The sequence below is a fragment of the Mus musculus genome, chromosome 13 (assembly GCF_000001635.26).
Source record: "Mus musculus strain C57BL/6J chromosome 13, GRCm38.p6 C57BL/6J".
NCBI classification, from domain to species: domain Eukaryota; kingdom Metazoa; phylum Chordata; class Mammalia; order Rodentia; family Muridae; genus Mus; species Mus musculus.
The window spans coordinates 113221677-113229060 of NC_000079.6; the positions used below are offsets into that span (position 1 = coordinate 113221677).

Below are 7384 nucleotides of genomic sequence, written 5' to 3' on the forward strand. Positions count from 1 at the left end.
TTCTCTTAAGAGAAAAGCCATTGTTAGAATAATTCATTGAACTAAATGGCAGAAGAGAAGGTTTATGTACAGGGGTGGCACCTATCAATGCATGGGATCTACCTAGAAAGCTAACTATAACTGTGACCGATGGAGCCAGCAAGCAATGAGCATCCTGCCTGTAGCTCTGAGCTAACTACACAGTTAGCACATTTTTAAAAAGACAATTGACATCTAAAAGTTCTTCAGGAGGGCAGGAGGGCTGGAAGTTTTGCCTCAGAGTCAACAAGGCAACAATCTACTGAGTTGCTTGGTGACCTCAGGCGAGTTGTTCAGCCTTCATTCCCTCCATGACCTCTTTTCAAGGTGTGGACAACGACTGACTGACAGCAGTGTTGCAATAATCTCTACACACGCTCTGTACAATCCAGTGACTCCCACCATCGTGCCTCCCCTGTAGCGAACCTGTGTTACTATGGAAGCCAATCTCATTATTTCCTTTAAGTTCAATGTATTCGCTGCTGCAAGACTGAAACATTTAAAGTGTCCCACACATTCCATTTACAATCAATAGAAAACTGACTTCAGAGCAAAAATTAAAGCTATCCATTAAAGGTTAATAGCCCCAAGTCAAAATTCAGTTAACTTTGGTAGAAACGCTCACAGTTCTACAAAGGGGTGACTATTTTTAAAAACAAATAATAGTGTTTTATTTAGTTCTCCAAACAATTATTAGCATATGCCTCTGAAAACAGAACCAAAAAAAAAAAAAAAAAGTACAATGCTTCGGGGAATGTGGGGAGCCCTGCAGATGTGGCCCAGGTCCCTGCGCGTTATTTTTAGTTTTTCTATTCCTGCGTTTTATTTCGGGACTTTGCTTGCTTCCTCTGTGGCTTCCCCTTAGCTTATTCAGAGGATTCTTCCTAATATAATGCATTCTAAGCTCCGTTTAGAAAAGTCCCAGCTCTTGAAGGAAACCGAGGAATGCTGGCCTGTTCAGGAACTCCTGCCTCTCTTGGCAACGGTGAAGGGTTGTTTTTTTTTTTTTTTTTTGTTTTTTTTGGTTTGAAAATAACCCAGGAATTCTCTCACCTTGGTTTACTTTCTACTTATTTCATGCACCGGAGCTACCTCGAGGATTCGAGATTCGAGAGATAAGTAGATGCCCAAAGCCGTTCTCATGGCTAACAGGAGGGATTTGAAAAGGAACCCTGTTCCCAGTCGGTTTATATCAAAACAGCCCGTGGCTTTAGCGGCTTTAAACATAAGGAGAGCGGCCAGTGAGTCTGAAGTTATTTAATCCTTTAGTAGTGAGACAGGTGACCTCGTTAGGGGAGCATCCACTATGCAAGACACAACAGTTGGAGAGTTGGAGGTTGGTCCCTGACCCTACAGAGATACTGAGAAGGTGGGACAAACCGGAAACACTAGAGAATGTAATAGCACGCCGAGTCGGTTTTTATGGTTCTTTGGTGGCAAGTAAAATGAATCAAGAAAGGGAAAATACTGACTTCCACTCACTTCTACAAAAACAAAAACAAAAACAAAAACAAAAACATAATTTATTTGTAGGGTGTGGGCTCACAACATGGAAAAACTGGCCTGTTGAAGAGGCTGGCTTGGGAAATCAGGGCTGAAGGGAGGTGAGGGGCAGATGGCCCCCATACTCACTGAGTGCTGACCGCCTGGTAAACACTGCTCTGTGCTCCAGCCTTTCTGACGCTATTCCCTGGAAAGGTAGCCCATTTTAGTGATCAGCTTAACTGAGACGAATGCACTTCCTTGTAGGTAAATTACAGTTTGGGATGTGTCCAAAGCCTTTGAGAGCTGTGTCTGCCAATTACAAAAGAGAGAGAGAGAGAGAGAGAGAGAGAGAGAGAGAGAGAGAGAGAGAGAGAGAGAGAGAAGAAGAAGAAGAAGAAGAAGAAGAAGAAGAAGAAGAAGAAGAAGAGGAGGAGGAGGAGGAGGAGGAGGAGGAGGAGGAGGAGGAGGGGAGAGAAGAAGAGCTAGTTAGGAAGGACTGGCTAAGTTAATGCCTTCCCTAGGGGGAGCTATCCTGAGGATAGGGGTTCGGTTCGGGGTGTACCCCTCAGTAACTTTAACTCTGAAATTCAAAATACAGGACAAGTGTGAATTTTTTTACTTGCCTTCAAGACACAACAGGTGAGAAAAGTGGGGTTAGAAATTTCCCTCAATTCCTCTCTCTCTCTCTCTCTCTGTGTGTGTGTGTGTGTGTGTGTGTGTGTGTGTGTGTGTGTGTGTGTGTGTGTGTGTTCTTTTCCTTGGGTACAGAATCAGCTGCCTCCCTTGGTGCTCTGTGTGTTTTTAAGTGAGGAGAGAAAAACGTGCAGGCAGGACTCCATTTCCTGGGGAAGAACCTGGGTCAGGGCACCCGGCAAATCTTCCCAGACCTCGTTGTTTACCGGCCAAGGCTCCGGAATGCTAAAGCGTTGGGAATCTCTTCTTAGGGAAGGTTCTCTTTGTGGCTTTTGGAATGACACACCTTCAGTGTGATGAAGGGGACTCCGCTCATTATGCTGTGGGAAAAAACTTTTCCCTTGATGACTCGAAAACATTGGGCTTGTTATTCTGAAAAAGCCAAGCACATCCTCATTCCACACAAACAATGTGACACAGACCTGGAGGGAGGCCAAGGTTTTCTATGAATAGAACCCAGCAGAGAGCCTCTCTTCCCATTTGCAAGGCAACCCTGGAAACCCAGGAAAGAGAATGGATTGCCTGCTGTTAGGAGGTAGAGGTGGAGAGGATCCCCACTCTCCTCCCACACACTACTGGACCAGAATCCTTTCTTAACATAGATAGCAAGGGCACTGTGTGTCAGGGATGATGCTGGCACCTGTCAGCAGAGGTGGATGCGTCTGTCTTTGAGTTGCTCTTGCACAAGATGGATTTCTAAGGAAGAAAACTAGGGTACTGTCCCTCTTCTTTATAAGAGAGGCATTCTGTGACCCTAAAGAATTCCTGATAACATGGATAGTATCAGCTCCTACATATGTTAATTTATGTATATGTATATGTGTATGTGTATGTGTATGTGTATGTGTATGTGTATGTGTATGTGTATGTGTATGTGTATGTATATGTATATGTATATGTATATGTATATGTATATGTATATGTATATGTATATGTATACACACACATACACACACACACACACACACACACACATGTCTGGTACCTTACATTAAAAGATGTGACACATGTGTGTGTGTGTGTGATTTATAAATTAGGTATAATAGGAAAGCAAAGACAATGAATTTAATAAAATAGAATGATTGTAACAGTATAATGCAACAAAGAACAAAGTAGCACTCTTGCACTTTGGAGCCATTACTAAATACAATAATGGGTGCTTAAATATAAAGCATGGTGACACTACAGTTCAGCTCATTAAGTCAGCTACTGAGTGATTAGTGGGCAGGTAGCATGCAGCATGGACGAGCTAGAGCAAGGGGTGATTTTTATCCTGATGCCCAGGATGGGCTGGGACGGGGTGAAGTTTGGTCCTAGGGCTTAGAACAACATACACTTTAAAACCTATGAACCCTTTATTTCTGGGATTTTCCATTTAATATTTCCAGGTTATGGATGTCTGTAAGTTATTGAAAGAATGGACAACAGCAAAAAACTGTAGAAAAGGAAAGATGGAGCTCACACAGAAACAAGATGGCCTTCTGGTTTGAGCAGCATTGTGTTTTTTGGGCATGATGCTTTTGTTTGAATTTATTGGTTGCAAAGAACAGAAACCCACCTAAAACCACATAAAAACAGAGGTTACAGTAAGATGGGTAGGGGCCTTTATAAAGATACAGAACGGAAGGCATGCATTGCCCTATGGGAGCTAAGATGACTGCTTCTTTCTCCCTCTCTGTGGCCCTTCTGTTACCCTCTTTATATTCACTGTCCCCTTCTGCCTATCAAGTGAGTTCTGCTTAAAAATAACAGTAATAATAATAATAATAATAATAGGACTTGAAATATTGCTCGGTGGTGGACTGTTTGCCTAGATTACACAAAGCTTTAGATTCAATCCCCAGCACCACAAAAATGAAAATCGTAGTAATAAAAGATCAATACTACTCACCATAGTTGCTAGCGATTACTGTGTACTTGGTCTGCACATGCTCTGAGTGCTTTGCATGTACTCATCTGTTAATTCTCATGACATCATGAGGCTGTCTTTATACCCATTTTTTTTTTCAGGTGGGTATACTGATGCCTTAGAATAGCTTGCCTACGACTGCAGTGTGTAGCCAGCCCCATGATCACGGAGAGAAATGACTGACGCTTCCTGATGTACTGTGTTGCTAGGCGACAATGATGTACTGTGTTGCTAGGTGACAATGATGTAATGTGTTGCTAGGTGACAATGATGTACTGTGTTGCTAGGCGACAATGTTTGGCAAGTAAGATATACTGAATTTACTCTCAGCTTAATGATGTTCTCAAGTTACCATGGATTTACCTGAGATGCGATGCCAGTCAAAGAAGAGAAGCATCTTGATTGGCTCACAAAGCACAGGCGGGTCCAGCTGGCCACAAGCTTGGGCTGCACCCAGATTCTACAATACATTATCAGCATCTCTTTTATCCCCTAGGTCTCAGGACTAGGTGAAATAGGGGATGACATCTAATCTAATAACCACAGAACCTCTCTGGTCACTGCAGAAGAAATGTTCTAGAGCGTGGTGTGATTGGGCAGACTCAGTGCCTGCCTGGGATGAAGAGAGGGGTTGAACTCCCACAGAAAGAAGGATGCCCCCAAACAACTGGAGATTGCAGAGCTGTGGGGACAGAGAATGCTGATCCTGTTGTCCCCAAGCTTGTCTAGATCTGCCAGTCTCTGGCAGAAGGAGAGCAGGCACCACTGATGAATTTCTGGTTTATTTTTATTGGAGCTGCTACCATTTTGGGGCTCAGTTTAACATTCTTGTGCTCCAAACTCATCAAATGAGCAGAACCCTCTCTAGCCATCCAAATACTCTAGTTACGGGGTTCTCTGATGCCTACTTAGTCTTTATTATTAACTTGACTGGATTTAGAATCACACCCTTGGGAATGTCTCTGGGAGAGTCTGGTACCTTACATTAATGAAGTGGGAGACCTTCCCCAAAAGTGGGCAGCACTGTCCCACAGCTGGGGTCCCAGAATCAGTAAAAAGAAGAGAGCAAGCCAAGTACCACGGTTTGTCACACCCTCTTGTTTCCTGACTGAAGAAAAGATGTGACCAGCTGCTTGCAGCTCCGAGGCCACGATTTTCTTCACGTTGAACTGTCCCCTTCATCTGCCAGCTGAAACACATTCCTCTCTCTTCAAGTTACTTTGTTACTTATTTTATCACAAAAATAAGAAAAGTATCGACCACAAGCTCTCTCTACTTTCTGACCAGAAAATTGAGAAATCCTGTCTCCCCCTAGACTCTTTCCTGCCCATCTTGGGATTTGTTTGACTCTCGTTTCTCTTTGGTTTCCAAGACTTACAATATGCTTTGTTTATTTTGAGTTTGCAAGTCAAGTTCCTTCACACTCACTTGTGGTTTCTCTGAGTGTTGCCTCCGTGTGGGCCTCGGTATTGGGTCAACATTGAGCAAGTTTGGGCCTGAAGCTGTTCTGTGCTTGGCAGAGTGTTGACACATCTCAGCCACAGTCATGGGAGGTGAGGAGCTTGCGGCTGTGGGAAACATTGACAGGGTATGCTGGAGGGCCATCAGAAGCTGAAAAGAATGGATATAGTGTCACAGTGCTGGCCTGAAAGCCCCAACCTTCTATGAAGCCCATTTGCTGAATGGACTGCCAGGTGTGCCTGCTGGGATGTCTCCTGAAGACAATCTTTCTCTGTGGCTGCATGCATGCAAATGTCTTTAGACCCAGCTCCCTTGTCCTGGTTTGGAAAGCTCTGGACGGTTCTCCTGTCTTTAGGACTCCCAGCAGGTTCCTCTGAGGCACTGTGGAGAGAGTCATGAACCGGCTTCTCCTTTATCCTTCTCCTTCCGTTCCGAATGTGGTACAACGAGAGGACCGCCCATTAAATCACCTGCTTGTCAAATTTCAAATTAGAGTATGTTGGGCAACCTTTCCAATACTGAGATACTTAACTCAAGAGAGGAAAGAGTGATATTTTTGTTCGGTGTGTGTATGTGTGTGTGTGCGCGCGCGCACGCGCACAGTCTCGTTTGTTTTCTGAATGGTTTCATTCCAGAGTCTCTTGACCCTCTTGTTTTAGGTCTGTGATAGTCTTGAAGATCATGTCAGGAGAACGTAATGGAGGAGGCCTGTGTTTCTCAAGAGCAAGGTGGCTGAGGTCTTGGTATGCACTTCAAGGGCATGACCTGACTTCCTTCTAAGTCCCACCTCTTAAAGATTTCACAACAACTTGGGAACCAAATCTGTATTTGGGACCGAAACAAAGATGAGCTTTTATGGATTATTCAAGATCCAAACTACAGTATTTTACATATCAGGGAATATAAGTTGAGACCATGCTGGAGGGCAGACTTCTTTGCAGAGAACATACAGGGCTGCAAATACTGCCATTCTGTGTTCCTTTGCCTGGAATATTTTTTGCAGCTTGCCCTTCTGGCTACAGGGGGCGCCTTTGTGCTATTCATCAGCTGAGAGAAACCACCTTGATAATTTATTCGTATAGTGGCTGAGTTGCTCTTTTGCAACGACCATTAAGCATCCAAAAAGTGTGTTTTGTCAACCCAAACTCCAGATCTCCAGGGAGCAGGCCTCTTACTTAACTTTGGGTTAACTATAAAAGAGATAAAAATATGTTGGGGGACGGGGGAAGCAAGACCAAAGTGAAATATAGTGTCTTGAATTTAAGGGAAAAGTAAACTAGAGTTGTGCCAGCTTGCAATCCCACCAGCAATGGAGGAGTGTTCCTCTTTCTCCACATCCTTGCCAGCATCTGCTGTCACCTGAGTTTTTGACCTTAGCCATTCTGACTGGTGTGAGCTGGTTGAACTGAGCACACTCCCCAGTGAAGGAGCTGGAGAAAGGACCCAAGGAGCTGAAGGGGTTTGCAGCCCCATAGGAGGAACAACACTATGAACTAACCAGTACCCCCAGAGCTCCCTGGGACTAAATCACCAATCAAAGAAAACACATGGTGGTACTCATGGCTCCAGCTGCATATGTAGCAGAGGATGGCCTAGACAGACATCAATGGGAAGAGAGACCCTTTGTCCTATGAAGGCTCTTTGCTCCAGTGTGGGGAAATGCCAGGGCCAGGAAGTGTGTGGGTTGGTGAGCAGGGGGAGGGGGGAAGGGATAGGTGGAGGGTGTTTTTTGGAGGTGAAACCAGGAAAGGGGATAACATTTGAAATGTAAATAAAGAAAATAGCCAATTAAAAAAAAGAAAAAGAAAAAGAAACTAA

At 44.1% G+C, this 7384-nt stretch overlaps 1 long non-coding RNA gene across 1 annotated transcript in view; it reads right to left on the reverse strand.

Moving 5' to 3' along the window:
- Window positions 1-4291, reverse strand: part of Gm41069 — a 37529-nt gene extending 33238 nt beyond the window's left edge. Inside the window, exons 1-2 of the long non-coding RNA XR_873971.2 lie at window positions 4088-4291; window positions 1651-1812 (exon numbers count right to left, since the gene is read on the reverse strand). This is a non-coding gene — a long non-coding RNA (predicted gene, 41069). The remainder of the gene's footprint in view (window positions 1-1650; window positions 1813-4087) is intronic.
- Window positions 4292-7384: the final 3093 nt, after the last annotated feature.